The sequence below is a fragment of the Nycticebus coucang genome, chromosome 15 (genome assembly GCF_027406575.1).
Source record: "Nycticebus coucang isolate mNycCou1 chromosome 15, mNycCou1.pri, whole genome shotgun sequence".
NCBI classification, from domain to species: domain Eukaryota; kingdom Metazoa; phylum Chordata; class Mammalia; order Primates; family Lorisidae; genus Nycticebus; species Nycticebus coucang.
The window spans coordinates 79,628,391-79,646,894 of record NC_069794.1 but is presented as its reverse complement, the minus strand read 5'-3'; the positions used below and the strand labels follow the sequence as shown (position 1 = coordinate 79,646,894).

The 18,504-nt window shown below is 38.3% G+C and overlaps 1 protein-coding gene across 5 annotated transcripts in view; it reads right to left on the bottom strand.

Moving 5' to 3' along the window:
* Window positions 1–18,504, bottom strand: part of MTUS2 (microtubule associated scaffold protein 2) — a 749,188-nt gene that overhangs the window by 436,417 nt on the left and 294,267 nt on the right. The gene's annotated exons all lie outside the window — the stretch shown is intronic.

Sequence of the window (18,504 nt, the reverse complement as noted above, 5' to 3'; positions counted from 1 at the left end):
GATATGTGCAAAGTCAGCTCTTTCTTTGAAATAATAAAGTATCAAGTTATAAATCCAGTATCTCAGCATCACTATGTCTAAGTCTGAACCAGACTCTATCAATAGCAACTGTGATAATGAGTTGATAATAACTATGAGAAGGCTCTCTGTACCAGACGAAATCAAAATATTATCAACACACAAATGCTCTTTGATATGAAATTTAAAATATTCCATATAATTGTCCTGATCAAGCCATTTAACAATTTGTACTTGCTGCCCTATTTACCTTGAATGTGGGTATACAGACCTCTCAGCAGTGTTCTTATACTTTATTCAACTCTTTATTAACTAATGGAATATTAACCAGGTTTCAGATTAAACAGAATTTAAATCATGCCCCATTTATTTAAAAAGTCAATATCTATAAATCAGTGAAGAAACTACATACTGGAAAGCATCTATGTGTGAAAATAAAGAGCCAATAGATGACATCCAGGGTCTACGGTGACCCACAAAAAGTGCCTCTTCCTCTGCCAGCTGCTCTCCCTGAAAGTAAAGCCCGGGCCGGTTGTGTGTGTCCAGGTGAAAGCAAAATCTGCAGAGCTGTGGTTTCCTGACTTCTGCGTCAGGACTAGGATTGGAGGAATCAGGTGAGTGCAGAAGGAGAACGGAATGGGGGAGTGAAAGCTGCAAATACTCCCAATTCAGGCCTATCCTGCATGGGGAAAAACATCCTCAACTATGAGAAAGAAGTGATGCACTGCCTACCAAGTAGTGATGGTCCATTTGTATCAGAAGTTAACGTCATATTTAATGCCTTTGCATGTTTTTCTCATATCATTTTGTATATTGTAGATAATACCCCGAGAACAGTGAAAATATCCCTTTGTATCAGATACCATATTTACACAAATTTCCACCAAACTGATTTCAGATGATGTCTATAGAGGACTAAAAGAACTGCTAAAAATCAGATGTAATTTCAACAATAAGCATATACTAAGCCTATTACATTTTAAGGTATTCTCAGTTATCAACTACTTCTCTTCCCATCTGGTTAATCAATAATTGACTTTAGATTACACAAAATCAAGTGAGAAGAATGCAAACAAAATATTGGCAGGGCTCTCTTTCTCTGATCTCTATTAAGTTGTCTTCCTTCCCCCCTTTGGTATGACACCCACTTGTCATGCTCCATTGATTACTGGATGATTGGTCTGTCATTTTCCTTAATACCTTGGGGCATAAACTCTTTCTCCACAGTCTGATCCACTTAAATTTGGGCCCCCTTTTAAGGGTAGTTTTTTGAAGCCACTTTTTGAGGTTAGTTCTGACACTTGGATGGCTCTTCTTAGCTATTTCATTGGTATTCTCTATGATAAACTAGCTTGTCTACCAGGTACAAAATCCTCACCAAAATATTAGCAAACTGAAGCTAATATCATATAAAAAAGATGATATGAAAGATGATATGGGGGCGGCGCCTGTGGCTCAGCGGGTAGGGCGCCGGCCCCACGTGCCGAGGGTGGCGGGTTCAAACCCGGCCCCGGCCAAACTGCAACAAAAAAATAGCCGGGCGTTGTGGCGGGCGCCTGTAATCCCAGCTACTTGGGAGGCTGAGGCAAGAGAATCACCTAAGCCTAGGAGTTGGAGGTTGCTGTGAGCTGTGTGACGCCACGGCACTCTACCAAGGGTGATAAAGTGAGACTCTGTCTCTACAAAAAAAAAAAAAAAAAGATGATATGCCATTGCCAAGTGAGATTTATTCCAGGAACACAAGATTGGTTTAAAATATGGAAATCAATCTATTATATATACTATATCATATTAAATAGAATGAAGAAAAACCGTTTGGTCATCTCAATAAATAAACCACTTAAATTAGGAATAAACAACAATGTCTTCAGGAATTGCAGGAATATAAAACGGTGCAGCCACTTTGAAAAACAATCTGATGGTTGATCAAAAGGTTAAATATAGAGGCATCATCTGACTGACCAATTCTACTTCTAGGTACATCCCAATGAAAACATACGTCTATGTAAAACTTGCACATCAATATGGCATTAGTCACAATAAACAAAAACTGGAAACAATGCATGTGTACCTCAACTGATGAATGGATAGACAAAGTGGTATACACTCACACTGAATTATTTTCCATTCCATTTTTTCCTAAAAAGGAATGTAATACTGATGCATACTGCAATATGGAAGAACCTGGAAAGTACTAAGTCTGGACAGAAAAAGTTGCATATCATATTATTTCATTATATGAAATGTCCAGAGTAAGAAAATCCATAGAGACAGCAAGTAGATTTGTGGTTTTCTGGAACTGAGATTTGAGAGAAATGGGGAATGTCTGCTAAAGGATACAGGTTCTCTTTCTTCTGTGAGATCATGAAAATGTTAGAAAATTGATTGTGGTGAAGGTCACAGAATTCTTTGAATATACTAAAAATCACTGAATTATACCCATTAAAAGGTGACTTGCATGTAGTATGTGAATTGTATGTCAATAAAACTGTTACATTAAAACAAAAGTTTAAAACTGGAACACACAATATTTGTCTTCAGTTCAACATTATGCTTACAGTCAGATACAGACATGGATATTTTCCCCAATTATGTCAATAAGTTCTCTTTCAATGGGCCTATGTCCGATAGAGAACCTACCATTGTCAGTCCTCTACAAAAACACTTCTATCAGGTAGATGAAATAAACATTTTGTACAGCAGATCAAAGACCATTCCAAATTAACATAACCATCATGGGGAAATTAACTTAAATATATCCAGAAGTTAATTTTTTCCAGAAACATTTTTTTCAAAACCTAAGATCAAACATTCCAATCTCATGCAAAGATGCTAAAGTGGAATTGCTTCTTTTATTTTTATCAAGACTTTATATTTGGACAATATTTTACCCCTTCTCCCCCCAAAAATGCTGTTCTTGAATTTTTAAAAGATGTGTTGCTCTTTCAAAGTGATGTTTTTCTTTTAAAAAGAAAAATATTTTGAAGAAAACAAATTTTCTCATTTTGATAAATTTAAATAATTACATTTGATTGGCTTTTTGCATTGATTCTTTTTAAAGTATGATTCCACAAAGCAAGAAAAAAATCTCAATCAGCTAGATTTAGATTACAATGCCTTTAAGGTTCTATATTATATGGATAAAAATGTATTCATCTGTCATGACCCAACCTTCTTGACATCCCAGCCGAAAAGAGAAGAAAGTAAATGTATATTAATCCAATTCGATATGTATTCAGAGACACCTTCCATTGGCAAACACTTCACAAGGTGTTGTGGGAATTCAAAAAGAAAGAACGACTGGCCCCCACTGTGAGAACCCCTGCAACAGGAGAAAGCAGGGCCAGAACACAGGCAGGACTAAGTACTATGGGAAGAAAAACTAAATGAAGGTAAACTCATCAGGAAGAAGAATTCAGGGTTTTTTATTCAAGGACCATGTTCTCCTTATAACTTTATATTTGAAGTGTTTTTTTCCTAGCATGTTTCTATGTACAGGATAATACAACATTTGGGCTAAATTATATTTTTACATTTTATTATACACTGTAGTTCTCCCCAGTTGCTTTCTAAACAGTTTCTTCTTTCAAAGACATTCTGTAGAGAGATGGTTTGCTTGGCTTATATGGCTTAGAAGCATTTTTCCTTTCTTGTCTTCTTTAGGACCATGAATAAACAGTAACTGTTTTTAGCAAGCTTTGTTCATGCAAGGACAAACCTCTTCAAACAAAATTCTTTGGTATTAAGGCTGCAGCTCCCCCAAAGGAGAAAAGGACATAATTAAGCAAAGCAAGGAGAGTGACAAATTTTAGAATTTTATATTACAGATCTGAGTTTGATATAGTTACACATATTATCAAGTGTATAACCTCAAGCCAGATTCAAAATTCTTTGAATCACAGTCTCCTCACATGAAAAATGATGATGACAGCACCTACTCATTATAATCATAGAAGAGAAATTGCATCTAAATTGCTTATCATATTGTTTGACACGTAATAAACACCCAACAAATGATAGGCATTGCTATGGTGCTATCATTAATGCCACTCTTGTAATTGCTAAATCATCTTCCCCCCAAAAGAAAAAAAAAAATAGAACATAGGCCAGGGTGCACGGTAGCCAAATTCTAAGATGACTCTCCAGTGATCCTCACCTAAAAATCAGAGCTGACTTATGTGAACAGTAAAATATTGTAGAAGTGAAAATGTCCTGAGTTTAGGTCATAAAAGATATTGCAGATTCTTCCTTAGGCTCTTAGATTGCTCACTTAGAGAGAAACCAGCCATGCCATTAGGACATTTAAGCAGTCCTGCATGGAGGTCCACATGAGGAAGAACTGAGGCCTCCACCAATAGCCAGCATCAATTTGTCAGCCATGTGAGTAACCACTTCATCTTAGAAGTAGATTATCCATCCTCATTTAAGCCTTCAGATGATTGTGGACCTAATTAAATGTGACTGCAGCTTCATGAGATGCTCCAAGTAAGATAATCCAGCTAAGCTGTTCTCAAATACATGATCTGCAGTTTTAAGCTGCTAAGCTTTGGGATGATATGTTATTTTGCAGAAAATAACTAATGCTGATTTTGGTATACTTAAGAGGAGTGCCACCATAAAATAAGAACCTAATTACGAGCTAGGCATGATGGCTCACACCTGTAATCCCAGCAATTTGGGAGGTCAAGGCGGGAGGATTGCTTGAGACCTGGAGTTCAAGACCAGACTGGGAAACAAAGGGAGATTCCATCTCTACAAAAAAAAAAAAAAAAAAAATTAGCCAAGTGTGATAGTGTGTTCCTGTCTTTCCAGCCACTCAGGATGCTGGAGTAAAAGGATTACTTGAGCTCAGGAGTTTGAGATTGGGGTGAGCCGTGATCATGGCCATGTCACTCTGGCCTAGGCAACAGAGTGAGACCCTACATCAACAACAACAAAGAACTTAATCATGTAGAAGTAACTTTGGACCCAGGCAGTGAATGGAAGCTTTAAGAAACTTGAGGAGAGCATTAGTGAAAGCCTAGAGATCTTCAAGGAGACTTTTAGAAGAAGCCTTATGGCCCTCAAGAAAGCTGCCTGTGAGGGCTTAAAGGAAGCTGGGGAAAGTAATGAGGAGTGAATATTGTTAATCAATGGTAGAAAACTGAGCAACAATGCTACTTGCTACAATACAAAATTAGAGATTGTACCCAATGAAATGTAGGAATCTAGCTAAGGAGATTTCCAGGTAGAGTGCTGGAGATGGCACCTAGGTTTTTCCTGCCCTTCTAGAAAGTATAAAAGTAGAGGGATAAGATAAAAGCTTCAATGTAAAACAGCTGTTAACCATAAAGGTGGTAGGACTTGGGTTTTAAAATTCCTTGACTCTCCAGGTGGTAAATAATACCAAAATTTAAAAATACCTTTTGGGCAATTATCTTACTCAGGTCACTGTCTGGAAAACATGGCCTAACGATGGGACAAAAGCCTTTGGTAAGAGTTCAGAAAGAGCTAAGGCAGTGTCTTAAGTTGAGAAACAATAAGCATTCTAGGAAACTTCAGGTTGTTGTCCCTCAGTAGCCTCAGGCGAAGCCCAAGGCAGAAGACAGCTTATTTTGAAATAACTTTGGGGTGTGGCTTTTGTCTGATGGAATAGATACAATAATATTCATAGCAGACTCACAAACTTTTTAAGAGAATTATATTAAGAGAGACACTGCCAGCTTACGCTGAAATATAGGAGACAATACTAATTGAAAGGCAGGTCTTTTGACAACCAAACTTCTACATACAGAAATCAGTCTAAGAGGGCAGAACCAAGAGTTAATGAAGATCAGAACCACCTAAAATCATTTATACAGTAGAATGACCTAGTCCTGATCAAGGAACCAACATGTGTCCTGATGTACTTTAGAGTTTCTATGGGTCAGAGACTCCTGTGTGCCTTCCATTATGCCTCTTTTGTAAATGGAGTTATTCTATGCCTGAATAACCACTGTCTATTGGGTATAGGGGGGATAATTTATCTCTTTAGATGACAAGTTCTTATTAAAGAGGTACAAAAGTACTATACTCAAGAAGCTGTACTCTGTTATATCTAAGTAGCTTTATTCATACCTGAACCTGCTTGAGATGACGACATTCTGGACATTGAGCTGATGCTATATAAAGAATGAGACTTTGGGGAGGATAAAAGGGGTGTGGGTTTTACAAGTGGGAGAGGCATAAATACACTGCTGGTGGGACTGCAAACTAATACAACCTTTTTGGAAGGAAGTATAGAGAACCCTCCAAGAACTCAAGCTAGACCTCCCATTTGATCCTGCAATCCCATTACTGAGCATCTACCCAGAAGGAAAAAAAATCCTTTTATCATAAGGACACTTGCACTAGACTGTTTATTGAAGTTCAATTTACAATTGCCAAATGTGGAAACAGCCTAAATGCCCACCAACCCAGGAATGGATTAACAAGCTGTGGTATATGTATACCACGGAATACTATTCAGCCATTAAAAAAATGGAGACTTTACAGCCTTCGTATTAACCTGGATGGAAATGGAACACATTATTCTTAGTAAAGCATCACAAGAATGGACAAGCATGAATCCTATGTACTTAATTTTGATATGAGGACAATTAATAACAATTAAGGACGCAGTGGGGGTGGGGGAAGGAGAGAGCAGAGAGAGAAAGGAGGAGGGAGGGGGTGGGGCCTTGGTGTGTGCCACACCTTTTGGGGGCAAGACACGATTGTAAGAGGGACTTTACCTAACAAATGCAATCAGTGTAACCTGGTTTCTTGTATCCTCAATGAATCCCCAACAATAAAAAAAAAAAAGAATGAGACTTTGGGGAGGATAAAGGGGTGTGGTTTTTACAAGTAGGGGGGGCATACATCACTGGAAGACAGAGAGAAGATGGGTAGCTAGCCTCTAAGCTACCCCCTACCTGCCTCACAATGATCTTCACTTCCTGGTTTCCACACCCTAGGCAGTCCTGTAGCCCCTCTGGGAGCCAGGGCTGACTTGTGTGACTAATAAAACACTGATGGTGGGGGACTCCTGAGTCCACATCATAAGTGACATTGTAGCTTCCTCCATGGTCTCTTGGACTGCACGTTCTAGGGAAAGCTGACCATCATGTCATAAGAACACTCAAGCACCCCTGTGTAGAGACCCACATGGAGGGAACTGAGGCCTCTTGCCAACAGCCGGTCATGTGACTGAAAAGCCTGGGAAGTGAACCCTCCGGCCTCCAGTTTTCAATGGCTGCAGCTTTAGATTTAAGGATAAGGCTGCATTCAATGGGGCATTCTTTCCATCAGGACAGCGATGCCTCAGATTTACCTAGAGACTGTCCCAATTTTAGCTCTGTAAGTCCATGCCTTAGGAAACCCCTCAACACAGAGCAAACCAGGAGAGCTAATTACCCTAGAATTAATAGCTGTTAGGCTTAACTTGCAACTTTGACATTTAACAGCTGTGAACTTGGATAAGGCAGAAAAGTCTCTGAGTGCGAAGAGTGATATAAATGGGATGGACATGCCTATAAATGGAATAAACTGCCAACCAGAGGTTGGGATGAATTTTCTATCAATTAAGGATGATTCCAATGCCTCAGCAAAACCAATTATGAACATTTCAAGAGATGTTTCAGTGCTAGGACATGTGAACAACCACATGCAAAGAAAAAGGTGTAGATGGACCTAATATCTCACATCACATACAAAACTTAATGCAAAATGGATGACAGGCTTGCAATTGAGAGATAAAACTATAAAACCCTTAGTTAGAAAGAAAACACAGTCATAAATCTTCGTAAACTTGAGTTAGGCAAAGCCTTCTTACATATGACAGAAAAAATATAAGCAATACAAAAAACACGTAGGCTGAGCATTATAAAAATTTTAAACTATTTTTATTTCAAAGGACACAATCAAGAAAGTGAAAAGACAACCCACAAAAATGGAAAATGTATTTGCAAATCATATATGTGATAAGGAACTTGTACTAAAAATATATAAAGAACACTTACACCATAAGAATAAAAAGACAACTCAATTTTAAAATGTGCAAAGAATCTGAACAGACGTTTCTCAAAAAAAAGATACACAATTGGCCAATAAGCACATGAAAAGAAGTCCAACACCGGAGGCGGAGCAAGATGGGAGCCGAGTAACAGCTTCCTTGCATCTGGGCACCGTGAGTCTGGGGAGATAGGACTCCAGGCATCTCTGGCTGGTGGGAACTGCCTATCATCACTCCTATGAAGATACAGGGAGTCAGCGAGAGACTTCTGGACCCCAAGAGGGGGACTAAAACAGTGGAAAACCGGCAAGTGGTCACGTGTGTTCAATCCATCTAAACCCGCCCACAACTATTCCTTTTTCTTTCTCAATTTTCCTGTTTAATTATAATTTCCCATTGCTGCCTTTTTTAATAACTAGAACTTCATTTTTGCTAGTGTTTCTACCGATATAATTTGGTTTTTCACCCAATTTTATCCCCGTAAAGTTTTCTGTTTGCTTCTTCTGGTTTGATTTACAGCATTTTTGTCTTTCCTCTCTACTTGGTGGAGGTGGGGTACTGTGTCTGATCAGGTTAGCAAAGAGCTGCTGACCTCAAGGGAACCACACAACTGGGCACCCCCAGAAGGTGGGGTTTTTTAAGGTTGTGTCAAAGTACCCTACTGTACACCTATATTGCCCTGTCTCCCTCTTTCTCTGCCTCTCTTCTTTTTGTCAATATTCCTTATACCCACCCCCTCTCCTTTCTCTATCTTTCTTTTTTTCTTATCACTCGGTCCTCCTTTCTTTCATCCCCTTTTTTTGCTCTTCAACCTTCTCACCCTTCTGGTCCTGTAACCCTTAGTCCACAGGCACAAGAACTTAAAGAGCAAGAGGAAGTGAAAGGAAAATTAGGGCAAGGAAACAGATAAAAGAAATCACTCATGAGGAAGAATCAGCAGAAAACTCCAGGCAACATGAAGAACCAGTCTAGAACAACCCCACCAAGGGACCATGAGGTAGCTACTGCAGAGGATTCCACCAGTATAGAAATGTTAGGAATGACAGAAAGGGAATTTAGAATACACATGTTGAAAACAATGAAAGAAATGATGGAAACAATGAAGGAAATTGCTAATAAAGTGGAAAATAACCAAAAGGAAATCCAAAAACAGAATCAAATAAGAGATGAACGATATGAAGAATATAAAAAGGATATAGCAGACCTGAAGGAACTGAAACAGTCAATTAGGGAACTTAAAGATACAATGGAAAGTATCAGCAACAGGTTAGACCATGCAGAAGAAAGAATTTCAGAGGTAGAAGACAAAGTTCTTGAGATAACTCAGACAGTAAAAGAGGCAGAAAAGAAGAGAGAGAAAGCAGAACGTTCACTGTCAGAATTATGGGACTTTATGAAGCGTTCCAACATACGAGTTATAGGAATTCCAGAAGGGGAAGAAGAATGCCCCAGAGGAATGGAAGCCATACTAGAGAATATTATAAAAGAAAATTTCCCAAACATCACCAAAGAGTCTGACACACTGCTTTCAGAGGGATATCGGACCCCAGGTCACCTCAACTCTAACCGAGCTTCTCCAAGACACATTGTGATGAACCTGTCCAAAGTCAAGACAAAAGAAAAGATTCTGCAAGCTGCCAGGAGTAAGCGCCAGTTGACCTACAGGGGCAAATCCATCAGAGTGACCGCAGACTTCTCTAATGCAACTTTCCAAGCAAGAAGACAATGGTCATCTACCTTTAATCTACTTAAACAGAACAATTTTCAGCCCAGAATTCTGTACCCTGCTAAGCTAAGCTTCAAAATTGACGGAGAAATCAAATCATTTACGGATATACAAACATTAAGGAAATTCGCCACAACAAGACCAGCTCTACAGGAAATACTTCAACCTGTTCTGAACACTGACCACCACAATGGATCAGCAGCAAAGTAAGAACTCAGAAATCAAAGGACAAAACCTAACCTCCACACTGATGCAAAAGATAAAACTAAGCAATGGACTCTCACCAAATAAGACGAATAGAATACTACTACCACACTTATCAATTATCTCAATAAATGTTAATGGCTTGAATTCCCCACTGAAGAGACATAGATTGGCTGACTGGATGAAAAAACACAAGCCATCCATTTGCTGTCTGCAAGAAACACACCTGGCTTCAAAAGACAAATTAAAGCTCCGAGTCAAGGGTTGGAAGACAATTTTTCAGGCAAATGGAATTCAGAAGAAAAGAGGAGTTGCAATCTTATTTTCAGATACTTGTGGATTTAAAGCAACTAAAGTCAAAAAAGACAAAGATGGTCACTTTATATTGGTCAAGGGAAAACTACAACAAGAAGACATTTCCATTCTAAATATTTATGCACCCAATTTAAATGCTCCCAGATTCTTGAAGCAGACCTTACTCAGTCTGAGCAATATGATATCTGATAATACCATCATAACAGGGGACTTTAACACACCTCTTACAGAGCTGGACAGATCCTCTAAACAGAAATTAAACAAAGATGTAAGAGATTTAAATGAGACCCTAGAACAACTATGCTTGATAGACGCATATAGAACACTCCACCCCAAAGATAAAGAATATACATTCTTCTCATCACCCCATGGAACATTCTCCAAAATTGATCATATCCTGGGACACAAAACAAATATCAACAGAATCAAAAGAATTGAAATTTTACCTTGTATCTTTTCAGACCATAAGGCACTAAAGGTGGAACTCAACTCTAACAAAAATGCTCAAGCCCACCCAAAGGCATGGAAATTAAACAATCTTCTGTTGAATAACAGATGGGTGAAGGAAGAAATAAAACAGGAAATCATTAACTTCCTTGAGCATAACAACAATGAAGACACAAGCTACCAAAACCTGTGGGATACTGCAAAAGCAGTTTTGAGAGGAAAATTCATCGCTTTAGATGCCTACATTCGAAAAACAGAAAGAGAGCACATCAACAATCTCACAAGAGATCTTATGGAATTGGAAAAAGAAGAACAATCTAAGCCTAAACTCAGTAGAAGAAAAGAAATATCCAAAATCAAATCAGAGATAAATGAAATTGAAAACAAAAGAATCATTCAGAAAATTAATGAAACAAGGAGTTGGTTTTTTGAAAAAATAAATAAAATAGATAAACCATTAGCCAGACTAACTAGAAATAGAAAAGTAAAATCTCTAATAACTTCAATCAGAAACGATAAAGGGGAAATAACAACTGATCCCACAGAGATACAAGAGATCATCTCTGAATACTACCAGAAACTCTATGCCCAGAAATTTGACAATGTGAAGGAAATGGATCAATATTTGGAATCACACCCTCTCCCTAGACTTAGCCAGGATGAAATAGACCTCCTGAACAGACCAATTTCAAGCACTGAGATCAAAGAAACAATAAAAAAGCTTCCAACTAAAAAATGCCCTGGTCCAGATGGCTTCACTCCAGAATTCTATCAAACCTTCAAGGAAGAGCTTATTCCTGTACTGCAGAAATTATTCCAAAAAACTGAGGAAGAAGGAATCTTCCCCAACACATTCTATGAAGCAAACATCACCCTGATACCAAAACCAGGAAAAGACCCAAACAAAAAGGAGAATTTCAGACCAATCTCACTCATGAACATAGATGCAAAAATTCTCAACAAAATCCTAGCCAATAGATTACAGCTTATCATCAAAAAAGTCATTCATCATGATCAAGTAGGCTTCATCCCAGGGATGCAAGGCTGGTTTAACATACGCAAGTCTATAAACGTTATCCACCATATTAACAGAGGCAAAAATAAAGATCACATGATCCTCTCAATAGATGCAGAAAAAGCATTTGATAAAATCCAGCATCCTTTTCTAATTAGAACTCTGAAGAGTATAGGCATAGGTGGCACATTTCTAAAACTGATTGAAGCTATCTATGACAAACCCACAGCCAATATTTTACTGAATGGAGTAAAACTCAAAGCTTTTCCTCTTAGAACTGGAACCAGACAAGGTTGTCCTCTGTCACCTTTACTATTCAACGTAGTGCTGGAAGTTCTAGCCAATACAATTAGGCAAGACAAGGAAATAAAGGGAATCCAAATGGGAGCAGAGGAGGTCAAACTCTCCCTCTTTGCTGATGACATGATCTTATACTTAGAGAACCCCAAAGACTCAACCACAAGACTCCTAGAAGTCATCAAAAAATACAGTAATGTTTCAGGATATAAAATCAATGTCCACAAGTCAGTAGCCTTTGTATACACCAATAACAGTCAAGATGAGAAGCTAATTAAGGACACAACTCCCTTCACCATAGTTTCAAAGAAAATGAAATACCTAGGAATATACCTAACGAAGGAGGTGAAGGACCTCTATAAAGAAAACTATGAAATCCTCAGAAAGGAAATAGCAGAGGATATTAACAAATGGAAGAACATACCATGCTCATGGATGGGAAGAATCAACATTGTTAAAATGTCTATACTTCCCAAAGCTATCTACCTATTCAATGCCATTCCTATCAAAGTGCCTACATCGTACTTTCAAGATTTGGAAAAAATGATTCTGCGTTTTGTATGGAACCGGAAAAAACCCCGTATAGCTAAGGCAGTTCTTAGTAACAAAAATAAAGCTGGGGGCATCAGCATACCAGATTTTAGTCTGTACTACAAAGCCATAGTGCTCAAGACAGCATGGTACTGGCACAAAAACAGAGACATAGACACTTGGAATCGAATTGAACACCAAGAAATGAAACTAACATCTTACAACCACCTAATCTTTGATAAACCAAACAAGAACTTACCTTGGGGGAAAGACTCCCTATTCAATAAATGGTGTTGGGAGAACTGGATGTCTACATGTAAAAGACTGAAACTGGACCCACACCTTTCCCCACTCACAAAAATTGATTCAAGATGGATAAAGGACTTAAATTTAAGGCATGAAACAATAAAAATCCTCAAAGAAAGCATAGGAAAAACACTGGAAGATATTGGCCTGGGGAAAGACTTCATGAAGAAGACTGCCATGGCAATTGCAACAACAACAAAAATAAACAAATGGGACTTCATTAAACTGAAAAGCTTCTGTACAGCTAAGGAGACAATAACCAAAGCAAAGAGACAACCTACACAATGGGAAAGGATATTTGCATATTTTCAATCAGACAAAAGCTTGATAACCAGGATCTATAGAGAACTCAAATTAATCCACATGAAAAAAGCCAACAATCCCTTATATCAATGGGCAAGAGACATGAATAGAACTTTCTCTAAAGATGACAGACGAATGGCTAACAAACATATGAAAAAATGTTCATCATCTCTATATATTAGAGAAATGCAAATCAAAACAACCCTGAGATATCATCTAACCCCAGTGAGAATGGCCCACATCACAAAATCTCAAAATTGCAGATGCTGGCGTGGATGTGGAGAGAAGGGAACACTTTTACACTGCTGGTGGGACTGCAAACTAGTACAACCTTTCTGGAAGGAAGTATGGAGAAACCTCAAAGCACTCAACCTAGACCTCCCATTTGATCCTGCAATCCCATTACTGGGCATCTACCCAGAAGGAAAGAAATCCTTTTATCATAAGGACACTTGTACTAGACTGTTTATTGCAGCTCAATTTACCATTGCCAAAATGTGGAAACAGCCTAAATGCCCACCAACCCAGGAATGGATTAACAAACTGTGGTATATGTATACCACGGAATACTATTCAGCTATTAAAAAAAATGGAGACTTTACATCCTTTGTATTAACCTGGGTGGAAGTGGAAGACATTATTCTTAGTAAAGCATCACAAAAATGGAGAAGCATGAATCCTATGTACTCAATCTTGATATGAGGACAATTAATGACAAGTTTATGGGGGTGGAGGAAAAGCAGAAAGAGGGATGGAGGGAGGAGGGTGGGGCCTTAGTGTGTGTCACACTTTATGGGGGCAAGACATGATTGCAAGAGGGACTTTACCTAACAATTGCAATCAGTGTAACTGGCTTATTGTACCCTCAATGAATCCCCAACAATAAAAAAAAAAAAAAAAAAAAAAAAAAAGAGAAGACAAAAAAAATAAATAAATAAATAAAAGTCAATGTGAAAACAAAAAAAAAAAAAAAAGAAGTCCAACACCATTAGTCATTCAGAAAGTACAAATCAAACTCACAATTATGTACCCACTACATACCCACTATGATGGTTATAATAAGAAACCAGTGATAAGAAGTGTTGGAAATGTAGTAGAGAAATTGGAACCTTCACACACTGATGGTAGAAATACGCAAGATGTACCTTCTTTGGAAAGAAGATTAAATATACAGTTATCATATAACCTAGCAATCCCATTCTAATATATACACCCAAGAGAAATAAAACAAGTATTTACATCAAAACCCGTACACGGTGGAATTATTAATAATAGCTGAAAAGAAGTAACAACTCAAATGTCCATCAACTGATGAACCTATAAATAAATTGTGGTATATCCATACAATGGACTACTATTCATCAGTAAAAAAGAACTGTTATGGACTGAACTGTGTCACCCCCAAATTCCTAGGTTGCAGCCCTAATCCTCAATGTGTCTGTATTTGAGGATAGAGCCTTTAAGGCGTAATTAAAGTTAAATAACATCATAAATGTAGGCCATAATACAGTATGACTGGTATCCTTATAAGAAGGGGAACAGACATCAGAGATCTCGCTCTCTCTCATTCCGCCTCTCTGTGCATACAGAAAAGGCCATGGGAGGCCACAGTGAGAGGATGGTCATGTGTAAATCAAGGCAAGAGGCCTCACCAGACACTGACCATGCTGGCTCCTTGGTCAGGGACTTTTAGCCTCCAGAACTGGGAAAAAGACGTTTCTAAGCTACTTGGTCTGTGGTATTTTATTATGACAGCCTAGGTAGACTAATATAGGAATGAAATACTGATATATGCTATAAATTAGATGAACCTTGGAAACATCAAGGCAAGTGAAAGAAGCCAGACACAAAAGGCAACATATTGTATGAGTCCATTATAGGAGACGTCTGGAATAGGAAAACCTATAGAGACAAGAAGTAAATTAGTGGTTGCCAGGGGTTGAGGTTTGAGGTGAATCTGGAATGACAGCAAACTGATAAGCTTCTTTTTAGAGTGATAAAGTGTGCTAAAATTACTGTAGCGATGGTTGTACAATTTTATGAATAGACTTAAAACTACTGCACATGTGCTTTAAATGGGTGAAATACATGGTATGTGAATTATATCTCAATAAAATTATAATTTAAGACAGAGACTAAGAGAGTACTAGAGGTAGCTAGCTGGTTAACTAGCTCCAGGAAAGGAAAATAAAGAGGCAAGATACAGAAAATTAGCAGAAGGCAATTAATTAGATCAGCCCTTCTCAACCCTGAAGATAGATGACTATAATACAGGCATCTGTAGCATCAGTAAGTATGACAGCCACTTCATAACAGCTCAAAGGTCAGAACATGGAAATTACGCCAAGGACAGTAAAGATGAAGAAGGAAAAGGAGAAGGCAGATGAGAACACAATTTCATGTCCGCTCACATATCCACGCAGTTCAGTTGTGTTCAGGAAACACTCATTGAACTCCTTGTGCCATGATAGCCCTTGAAAAATAAAAATAAATGAGGCCTAGTTACTGCTACCACCACCATCAGACACACGCATGCAGAAAATGACAGTCAAATGTGCTACGGGACAGGGCAGAGGCATGATCCCAGAGCTGGGATCCTTTAAAACAAGGAATTTTAAAGGAAGCAAAATGGGGCTTGATTTGCTACATGGAAGATGGGTTGAAGGGGAGCAAGGGTGAAGGTAGGGAAATCAGCTGAGGGGCGGCAGGTAAAGAGCCGTGGTGGTGTGGAGCACATGGATTTAAGTTGCAGAATGACCAGGACTTGCTGACTGATGAGTTGGGGCGGGGGGTGTTGAGTAGAGGGCAATCCTCTTTGTTACAGGAACAAGAAAAGGTGTACCTGGTGGATCTCCAAGAGAACCACAGTATTGTTAAACCATGCCCCACTGAGATCATGCACACCCGAAAATACAGCTGGTAAGGACTTTAGGAAATGCTGGTTAGAAAAGGCCCACAGAAAGCTCTCCTCCTCCAGGTGGCTGGACAGCGGCAGAGTCACTCCCTGGGATCAGCAACGTGAGCTCTGGAAGAAGAGAAGGATGTACAGGCACTTCCTGAACAGGCAAGGGTGTGAACAGAAGGAGGAGGGCTTAGACTTGATGCTTTTGATCTAAAAATCTCTGTGTAGCAAAAGCGAGAGAGCACAAATGTGTGCACACACATACACACAGCTGTTAACTTTATTACACGTGTGTGTATAATCTGGGAATGATAAACTAAAGAAAAACCTACCAGGTAGTGGTAGCTAACTGGCACTATTTAACATCCAGGCCAGAAAGAGAAACCAGCGAAAGTTGTTTTATCTTGTTATTGGTTTTGGAGTTGAGAACATTGGTCTAAGGTAAATGCAGTTTACTATGCTAAATGAGTGATAAGCTGCAAAACCAAGTAAACCTATTTGTGCAGTGTGTTTTTAACTGAGGTCCAAATTTTGAGTCAGCTTTCATATAATGACCTAAAAAAGGTTAAGTATTTTGGGGTGTTGAGAATAATTAGGGTCTGAGTGCCTACATGTGCATTTCAGTTTGAGTTATGTCACCTAACATGAAGTGAAAGTGAAAGCTTTTAACCCAGAGATTCACAACTATCCAGAGAAATATTTTTTACCAGATTAGAATAAAACAACCACCAAAGAGAGTTAACTTGGTGTCTTAGAAGGAAATGTAAAAGTGGGAGGATCAGGGAATGAGCATTAAAGAGAGTGGAAATCAGCAGAAAATACAAGTCACATAAATACTGCAAAGGTCAGGCTTTGTTGCTGGACAGACCTCCTCATAAGTAGAAGCTGTTTCAAAAGGTGCGCCAAATACATACCTAACTCTAACCCTAACCTTATGTTACTAGCATGCCTTTCAGAATTAGAAGAGTTAGTCAACTATTTTTAACTGATTCCTGATTTTAACACTACTAATGTTACTGAACTGTTACAATATGAACATTGATTGATAAAGCTCTTGGATTCTATTTATATTAGTAAATTTGGAGGAAAATATCAGAGGCTCAAAAGCTAATCAAAAGGAACAATATCCTTATGAACAAATTCAGTCAAATCATCTGTTTTCTGATCAATGGCTTTAGCATTTCAACATGGAGGAATAATTAAAGCCGATACTCTGTTTGCTAAGGAAACAAAGAAAATTATCATAGAATGACATAAGAAGTCTTTTCTATGCTGTGCACTTAAAAACACAGTTCCTATAATTATTTTACAATACAGATACAACTGATTTATTTTACAACACTGAACAGTATCCAAAGAGATGCTGGTCTTCAATGTTGACTAGACGTAAGCAGAAGAAGAGATTGCCAGCTAAGGTAGTGGGCAGGGCAGAGGTATTTTATCTCCTCTAATTAAAGATTCTTGAAAATGAGAATAATTCAATGTTAAAAGGTAAGATTAAAAATAAACCTACCAACGGGTACAATTGTAACTCTGGGGTTATAAGTGTTATGGGCACACTTATAATTCAAGCACAGCAAAAATCAATGCATGTAACCAAAAACATTTGTACTCTTGTAATATTTTGAACTTTTAAAAAAGGTAAAAGCAAAAAAGAGCTAACATTTATTGAATACTGTCTACGCTACACATTCAAATCTAGAACAACAGAGAGAGACAGGTACTTACTGAGTCAGATATTTCAGCCATTTCTGGAACACAGACCCGAGGGGCCCTGGGCTGGTGAGCAGAGGAGAAGCAGAGCCTGCAGAGAGACTGCAGTGTTGCAGTGGAGGGAGAAACCTGCTGACCTCCCAGCCTGGATGGCCAAGGACTCCAAGATGCACATCCACGGGGAGATGAAGCAAGAAGTGAGCTGAGAAGTCAGAGAGAAACTGGGGACCCCAACACACCATATCCCCTCCTGAGCATGGAATAAGCCCTAATACCCAGGTATTTACCTCTTACCCTCTCCCCCGCCACACTCTGGAGTCAGAAGAAACAGACTTCTATAGAATTTGAACAAAGTAACTCCAAGTTCATCCAACTCAACAATAAAATATCATAATGGTCTCGAGAAAATCTTCTAGAATAAAACAAAACAAAACAAAAACCCAAAGAGAAAAACTGCCCTGGAGAATATAAAGAGAATTCAAGCAATAAAAGATTTCTTTAAAAACAATATAATTAGTATCTTTAGAGAAATTTTGGAGGATATTACAACAATAAAGGAACAATACATTATAAAAACAAGCAATCGGAAACCAAGAAAGGATTTTTAGAAATTACAAATAACAAAACGAAAATTATACAGAAGTGGTAGGAAATAAAGACAAAATTGTCTAAAACGTAAGGAAAAAAATGAGGTAACAGAAATCATGCAAGAAAAAGGT